Genomic DNA, 8,150 nt, shown 5'->3' on the forward strand with positions numbered 1-8,150 from the left:
ATGAAGAATATTCTTATATTAATATTACATTATTATTACATTCCACATATCTTTCTGAATGAATTAGCAAATATTAAAGATTGCTGCATGATTAAACAAAGAGGAATAGAGACAATTTCACCTTACAAGACGGTGTCTGGCCATTCTGGCTCTTCTGGATGCCTAGAGTGTGACATCACTACTGCAGATTTCAAATGGCAGTGACAGGGGTGCTGTGCTAGCTGTACCCAGGGACTCTAGGGCCCTGCCAGAGCCAGGGATGTGGTAAGCCAAGGACACCTCTGCAGCTGAGCACACATTTCTGCATGTTGTTAGAGAGGCTTTTGCATACGTATGTGGGGCAATAATTTCCATCAGTGGCAAAAGGATTGGGACAGAAATACAGAAGACAATCCCTCTGCTCAAGAAAGGTTATTCTAAGCTGGCGTTGGCTGGAGTCCAGGCATTTTACGGTATGGCTTCTCTTATGGTCTTTCTGTGTGTTTGTGTCTGTTTAGAATAATAGTGAGGAAGCGCATTCTTTGAGTGAGGGATCTCTCTTTCATGCAGTCCACTTCTTCCAAGCACTAAATATTTCACTTAGCACAATGCAACCATAGTAGCATGGCGAGAACCTTGACTTTTTGGCCCTGAAATCTAAAAGAAACAGAGCAATGAACAGAAGACATACTGTTAAGTACGTGCAGATGGATTGTATGCCACCCCACAGTGATAAAGACTGGGATGCCCTTGAAAAAAATGGCTGAAGAAAACTTACCTTAGTATTCCACTGGGTGCAATACAAATTTGTGAGAAATACAAACAGGAATGTTAACCAAGCGCAGGATCAAAACTGGCAGCACAGGTAGTCTGAATGGTGAATTCTTCTTCTGCATAAAGGGTGATCATCAATCACTGTTGGTTCTTTAGACAAGCTACGTTTAAAAAATGATTTATTATAGAAATACGGATGGTGATGGATGAGTTCCCTTTTCACATGTCATTAAGGATCCATGTCACTGTTCCTTTCTGGGTGCGCAGTCTGACCTCAAGAAGCACCTGTCATGGGATAACATTTATTAATTTTCCCTACTGCGGCCCACAAGACTTTTTCCTACCTGAGTTTGGTTAAATATTTTGTTGCATTGCTTTGTATTAAGCCTGGGAATTGTCAGGATGATTTATTCTTTTCATTCGAACATTCCTGTTGGTCCGTTTGCACAAAGTGAGCTCTGTCCCCAGTTCCACACCGTGATGCAGATGTACAGGAGGTTATGTGTTCATATGCTTGCTTCTTTCCACTGATCTGTTTTAAAGAGGCAAGTAGTATTATGGTGGTCTGTCAACAAGATGAATTTTCCAATTAGATTTGCCAGATGGCTGAGCTTGACCAGGACGGCCTAATTTCAGGTTCTGTCAATAGAGCATAACCAGATCACTGAAAATCCAGGTTGCTGGTTCCTTGCGCTGCCTCGTACAAAGTTGGCAGTGGTGGGGTTTGGGTTGCCTCTCTGGCTTTGGGACTGGCCAAGACTATGCTCAGACTTCTTCTTTGTGATTCTTTTCCGACTACTAAGATGGTACTTTTTCTATTCACTCCCTCTCCCCCCCACTTCTGTTTCTTTTTGATAAAGAAAGATAGCCTACAAAACAAAAAAGCAAAAAAAGAAAAAAGTCATATTCACCCCCACCTGTATTTGTCATTCTGGATCAAACTCTGGACCCCAGGGGCTGGGACTCAGCCCCTGGCATTCAGCATTGCATGCATTCATTGGTGCTGCACAAGAAGGTAAAAAAGAAATACTTCATACTGGACTGCTGGGCTGAGCAAAAGAAAGGCATAGGAAGAAAACGCCTGCCAGTTAGCTGTCATATTGGTAGTGTGGCCATGAAACTCATGAGGTCCAAGGGAAGTAAGGATAAAAGGGGAAATGAGAGTAAAGGCTTTTATGAGACCAGCTGATAGAACTTGTGGAAAAGCGTTTGAGATTGAATTCCTTTAGAAAGTCATCAGTAACCTCCTACGCAGTTGTGAAACCATGAAATCAGATCAATGTCCTATCTTCCAAGAAAAAGGGCAGCTTCATGGAAGAAGTTCGTATAGCCAACTTTGACTCAATCTGCACAGGTATGCAAAGGACCTTTTCCTCCACAGCTATTTCCTTTCTTGCCTAGTGAGAACACTGCTAGCTTCACTGCTGCATAAATACAACCGAGCTCCGAAGGGCTCAGTCCTTTGATAAACGACACTGTGAGAGATCACATAGCTGCTCTTAACCACACATCCACGCTGCTCCAAGTGGATCTGGGGCCACCTGTAACCACCTCCTGTTGATAAAATGAGGGTGTTAACATCAAACCTGAGGTCTTCCCCCAGCTGTGGGGTGCTTCTCCTGGGAGGAGGGGGTGCTTGGCAGAAAAGGGTGTAGGCTCATGCTGACTGCTCTTGAAAACTGAGCAGTTAGCAATGCCAGTCCTCCCCACACTGGCCCTGGAGCCAGGGCAACAGCACTAAGCAAGTGCTGTCCCTGACCAAGTCACGAGATGAGGTTTGCTGATGAAGCCTTACTGCTTCTGGAGGGACACACCTCAAACCGGCTCAGTAGTACCCAGGTTCCAATTTAATAGAAAACATGCTGAAGGGCAAAACTGTGTGAGGGTTGATTTCAGCACATTGTAAGCTCGGTCTTCTAATTACAGGGCTGTAAGAAAAGGTTAAGAAGCAAACAAATACAAACACGTCTGTGGCCTAAACTGAACACCTGCTCTTTTTGCCCAGTTCTTCCACTCCGACCAGCTCTTAAGGTTGGGGCCTCAGCACTGGCGGTGCCACCCCTTCCTCCGAAAGTTGCCCCACGTCTCAGTCCTTAGCAGGTTTAGAAGAGGTAATTGTCCATCTCCAGTGACATTCCCTGCTCCAGACAGTTTCCTCCACAGGTAACTCAGAGCTGAGCATTGCGGCGTCTGTGCAGCTGCCTCTCTGCCTCCCTGTTTTCCACATGATCTTTAGCTGCCTGAGGCTTTTGTGGAAAGGATGTTGGGAAATTCAGGACACAGGCTGCGACATGTAGTCACAGCTATCTGCATGCGCTGGACTTGAGCCCAGTTTTGTGATTGTAAGCTGACTTTTCTCTATGTCAGACAGTGATGAGGAGACTGGAGATCCCTGCACACCTCGTCTTTGTTTTCTGTTGTGTGTCTCCAGCAGAGAGGAAAGAAGGTCAAAGAGGGATGGAGATTTAGGACAGGAGATGCCATAGTTTTCAGGGAAGCTGATGAGTCAGGGATATTTTAGAACTTTTCCTCAGACTGCTCATGTCTTTTTCCTCTGGAAATAGCCTTTCATCTGGAGAGAAATAGTTATGGATAGGTATACAAGGTTTTCCAGGCAACCATTGTATGTTTCAGCATAAAAAGAAGTATAGTGATGTATTACAGGGCCTCATTTGCCAAAGTGGTCTTTTTTTTCTTCCTAGAGCTTGCCTTTGATCTCATTGATACATTTATTCCCCAGTATCTGAGTGGTTCTTCTGTGACATTGCATTGGGACTATTGTCCTCGGTTTCAGTAGTTTAAAAAAATAATTACAGTCATTGAATTTCACAGGAGTGGTTAAGGCAGGATTAGATGGAAGGCTTTTGATTTTAGGACTGTGGCTAATTCCAACACCTTCAGTTCCCCTGAGGTAAGCTGTGAGTTTCAGGCTCAGCTCTAAAACTCAAGGTTAACCTGAACACTTTGGCAGATCTTCCCTGGTTTTGCTGTAAAGATACAGTACAGACCAGACTTGTTCACACCTGCACCAAGCTTTGTTCCCAGGAGCTCACAAGCTCCGGCCAAGCTTTCCCCAATCCTGGAAGTTCCTTTGAGTTCACAGCATGGCACATCTGAGTTCACATACAGGTTACCATATTTTTGCCTCTCCTGCTTATCCTTTTTAACTTTTCCAGGCAGATTTCTTCTGCAAACAGCTTTGTCAGTGCCCTAAGTCAACCAGAAGCCACATGAAGGTGGCTTTTGCAGCACTGAGCCTGCATTGATCAGCCCTGGTGATAAGGAGCCTGCATTGATTTAAGATCCACCCTGCACTATTGGAGCTACACAGCTGCTAGTAGGCTCAGAGATAAAGCAGAGCTTGGTTGCTTGTGCTTGAAAGCAAAATCTGGGTCAGCAGTAAGTAATAAATACTTGTGGACGCTGACTTTTCAAGCTCAGCCTTCTCCTCAGACTAAATCACTAACTTTATGTCCTCCTTGGGTTGTCTGTTAGCATCTACTTGAAGCTGCAGCTGGTGCAGCACGTGGTTGTCGTGGTTTAACCCCAGCCAGCACCTAAGCACCACGCAGCCGCTCGCTCACTCCCCCCCACCCAGTGGGATGGGGGAGAGAATCGAAAAAAAAAAATCTCATGGGTTGAGATAAAGACAGTTTAACAGGACAGAAAGGAAGGAAAAATAATGATAATGATAATAATCATACTACAATAATAATACTAAAAGAATTAGACTATACAAAACAAGTAATGCACAATGCAATTGCTCACCACTCGCCGACCAATGCCCAGTTAGTTCCCGAGCTGCGATCTGCCCCTCCCGGCCAACTCCCCCAGTTTATATACTGGGCATGATGTCATATGGTATGGAATATTCCTTTGGCCAGTTTGGGTCAGCTGTCCTGGCTGTGTCCCCTCCCAACTTCTTGTGCCCCTCCAGCCTTCTTGCTGGCTGGGCACGAGAAGCTGAAGAATCCTTGATTTAGTATAAACACTACTTAGCTACAACTAAAAACATCAGTGTGTTATCAACATCATTCTCCTCCTAAATCCAAAACCCAGCACTGTACCAGCTACTAGGAAGAAAATTAACTCCATCCTAGCTGAAACCAGGACAGTGGTGCAACAGTGCCACTACCACGCCTGCACTCCAGGTACTGTGCTGGCTGGAGCTATCGCAGGGACTAGCTCTGCAGTATGGGGCCCTTCGGTCTTTGGGGCATTAGTCTCCCTGCTTGCTGAGACGAAGTGGCACTGTGTGTACTAGGAACATGAAGGGGGATTTCTCAGGGGGGATAGTCTCCTTACAGACCAGCAATTCGTAGAATTACCATCTCCCCACGCTCTTTCTAATACTACATACTGTGAATCTACTCACTTTTCATGGCTAAAATGGAAAACCAAACCTTTTACCAAGAAATGGGGGGGGGGGGGGGGGGGGGGGGGGGAGTGAATTCAGGCAATGCAGTGAATACAGATGGGGAATATAGCTGAATATGTTTTATTTTCTTTCTACTATTCTTCACGTTTTTCATCTTCTCTGCCTGTCTGCAGAGCCTGGCTTTGTTCTGAAAGTCTTTTCACACGTACTGCATTCATTTACTACCCACAGATGCTGCCTGTTTATTCTTTCCTGTTGTTGTCATTGATCTAACATGAAAGTCACCTTGAACTGAAAGAGCTTTGCCCATGCTAGGCAAGGGCAAAGTATTAAAAAATATAAAGATAACCATACAAAATACAGGGGCTAGGCAAGTTTTTGTAGGGATTGCTGTTGTAGGAGGTCATGGATACTGAATCTGAGTTGTCCATGAAAAGGCAAGATGCCGTTGGATTGAATAGGTAACTCATAGAATGGTGGCAGACTAGACACCAAGGCAGGCTGTTATACCTTTCAGTATTTATTTTAGCATCCATTTTTCCTGAGTAGAAGCATATTTTGGTACTTACTGACCAGTTTTTCATTCACATCAAGACAGGTGACATGGAATCAGTATGTAATTTGCCTGTGGATAAATTATAAGAGTTATATCACTGGAGGAAAAAAATCTTTTGCAAGAAAGTTCCTGCCAAGATTTACCATCAACCTTTCTTTTATGCAGCTGCTTTACAGATGAAGGAAACTCAGACCCTTCCTTGCCAAACAAGAGGCAGCACTTCAACTTAACAGCTTGGTATTGAGTGCTTAAATATTTTTGGCACATGAATTTAAAAATATGTTTTCAGACAATTACATTGTGAGTATGCCTGCAGTGCTGGCAGCTGAGTGTTGGGCTGTTTGTTCTCTTAATTAAATATATGGCTCAATGCATTTAGCCACGTTAGCGTTGGCTGGGACAAGTGGTGATGTGCTTGCTAGTCCCAGGCAGCTCTGCCAGCCCTCGTGGTCAAAGACCAGCTACACGTCGTCACCATGTGCTTTCATCCCAAGCACAAAAGCTACGCATAGACTTCCTTCATGTCTTCCTTGAGAAAATTAATTTTCTTTGCTGCCTCTTTCTTGTTTTCTTACCATGGAATCTTTAGCTTAATTCTGGCTAATTAAGAGCAGCAGGAGACTGCATATTTTACTGCCACAGAGAAATGAGTTACACTCAAGGGAAAAGCTTAAGAGGATGTGCTTTTTAAATGGCACAAAAGAGCAAAGCCCCATCATTTTCTGTAGTTGGTGGGCATTTTGGGCATCCTTTCTCCTGCAAATGTGTGACACTTTGTGCAGGGTGGAATCTGGTCTACCGAGAGGAACTTTCCTAGTGACAAGCTGGCGGCTGACTAGTAACTCGTGGTCCATTTTTCTCCCTTTTCCAAGCCTACCCACCCTGTATTGCTTAAAAAGAGATCAATGCATTCAAATGACCAGTCTGACAGTTTTAACCATAACCTGTACAATTTGACTGCAAAATCCTTGAAGTTCCCAGCATGCCAAAGCACTGAACACAATATTCCTCACCTCCCACCATTGACTGTGTCTCCCACTGAAACTTTTGTTCCTGTATATATGTGACCTTGTGCATATGTGGTTTATATGTGCTTTGGCAAGCACTTTTTAACTTCAAAGAAGTCAGGGAGAAGCTGAGAGGTCAGGTCCACTCCTTCACAGAAACTGGCAAAGACAGATCTGAGAATACTTATGTAGTAGCTCACGTGGAGTAGGTAATAAAAAAGAAATTTTTCTTTTATTATACATTGTATCTACAGGCACGTCTAGTGCTGTTTTGCCTTTTTTTCTTGAATTAGATTATGAGTACTTCTACAAGGGCTTGGGTCTTCTTACAAGCTATATAATACTGAGCTCAATGGCACTGCAGTTTTGATCTTTCCAGCAGTGGCCCCAGATAACTTTAAGGGGTTGTTGTTACAGGCACTCTAGACACCCATGTACATGACTTCAGTTAATTCCCATAATATTCACCTGGTACTTATGACTATATAATACTTCAAAAATGTGTCTCATTTGTGACCTAAATGGGTTTTTATGAACTAAAATGTACAAAAGAAAGTTAGCCAAGCCAGTGGTAAGACCCACACTTGACAATTTTCATCTGAGAGTTGAAATCTAAATGCAAGCACTTGGTGAGGGGTACGTATGAGTCCAGGATACAGATTTAGCATGTGAGTTGAGCGGGAGGAAAACCCAGTGATTCAGAATGTAGATGTGATGCTCATGAATACTGCAGCCACAAATGTGCTTCCTGAGGAAGTCTAAGTAAATTAAGGAACTTTAAAAATCTCTGGTTTTTTTCTCTTCAGACACATAGAATTGAAACAAACAGGATGAAGTCCAGCTGCCTAAACACATCTGTCCAGTGCTATCTGAGATGCCTAAGGGTCTCCAAGACATCTGGTTCAGGCTGGCATATATGACATAAGACTTATGGAAGACGCGTTTGGTCTGGCTGCTAGATGCTGAGTGAGATAATCCACAGCACCTAAAATAGCACTGAGCCCTGTCAGTGAAGTCATTCCCTCTCGTGAATACTGCAGGAGAGGCTTAGGTTTGTCTGTTTATATCCATTACCATTTATATCTGCTTGATTATGTGAAGAGTGGAAGAAATCATTTTGCCCTTAGAAAGCTTTAGAAAACAAAGGCACACCTACTGATACCAAGGCATGCCACAAAAAAATCTCATTAAAAACATTTTCTGAGTTGCTGCCCGGAAAGTCATCAAGAGAACATTTATCCATTCTGCAAGGTACATTGAAAAATCATTCAAGTCTAAAAAATAGTCATAAATGACATAAAAACATTAACATACCTACCATCCTGAAACTTGCTGATGGCAAAGCCAGGTCTTCTAGCCGGACAGCAAAGAGGAAGGCTTCCCGGCTGAGGAAATAGCACCTTTTTAAATCTGTTGCAACCTACAGGTGGGTTCAGCTGTGCACAGAGTTTCAGGC

The sequence above is a fragment of the Gymnogyps californianus genome, chromosome 1 (assembly GCF_018139145.2).
Source record: "Gymnogyps californianus isolate 813 chromosome 1, ASM1813914v2, whole genome shotgun sequence".
Taxonomy (NCBI): domain Eukaryota; kingdom Metazoa; phylum Chordata; class Aves; order Accipitriformes; family Cathartidae; genus Gymnogyps; species Gymnogyps californianus.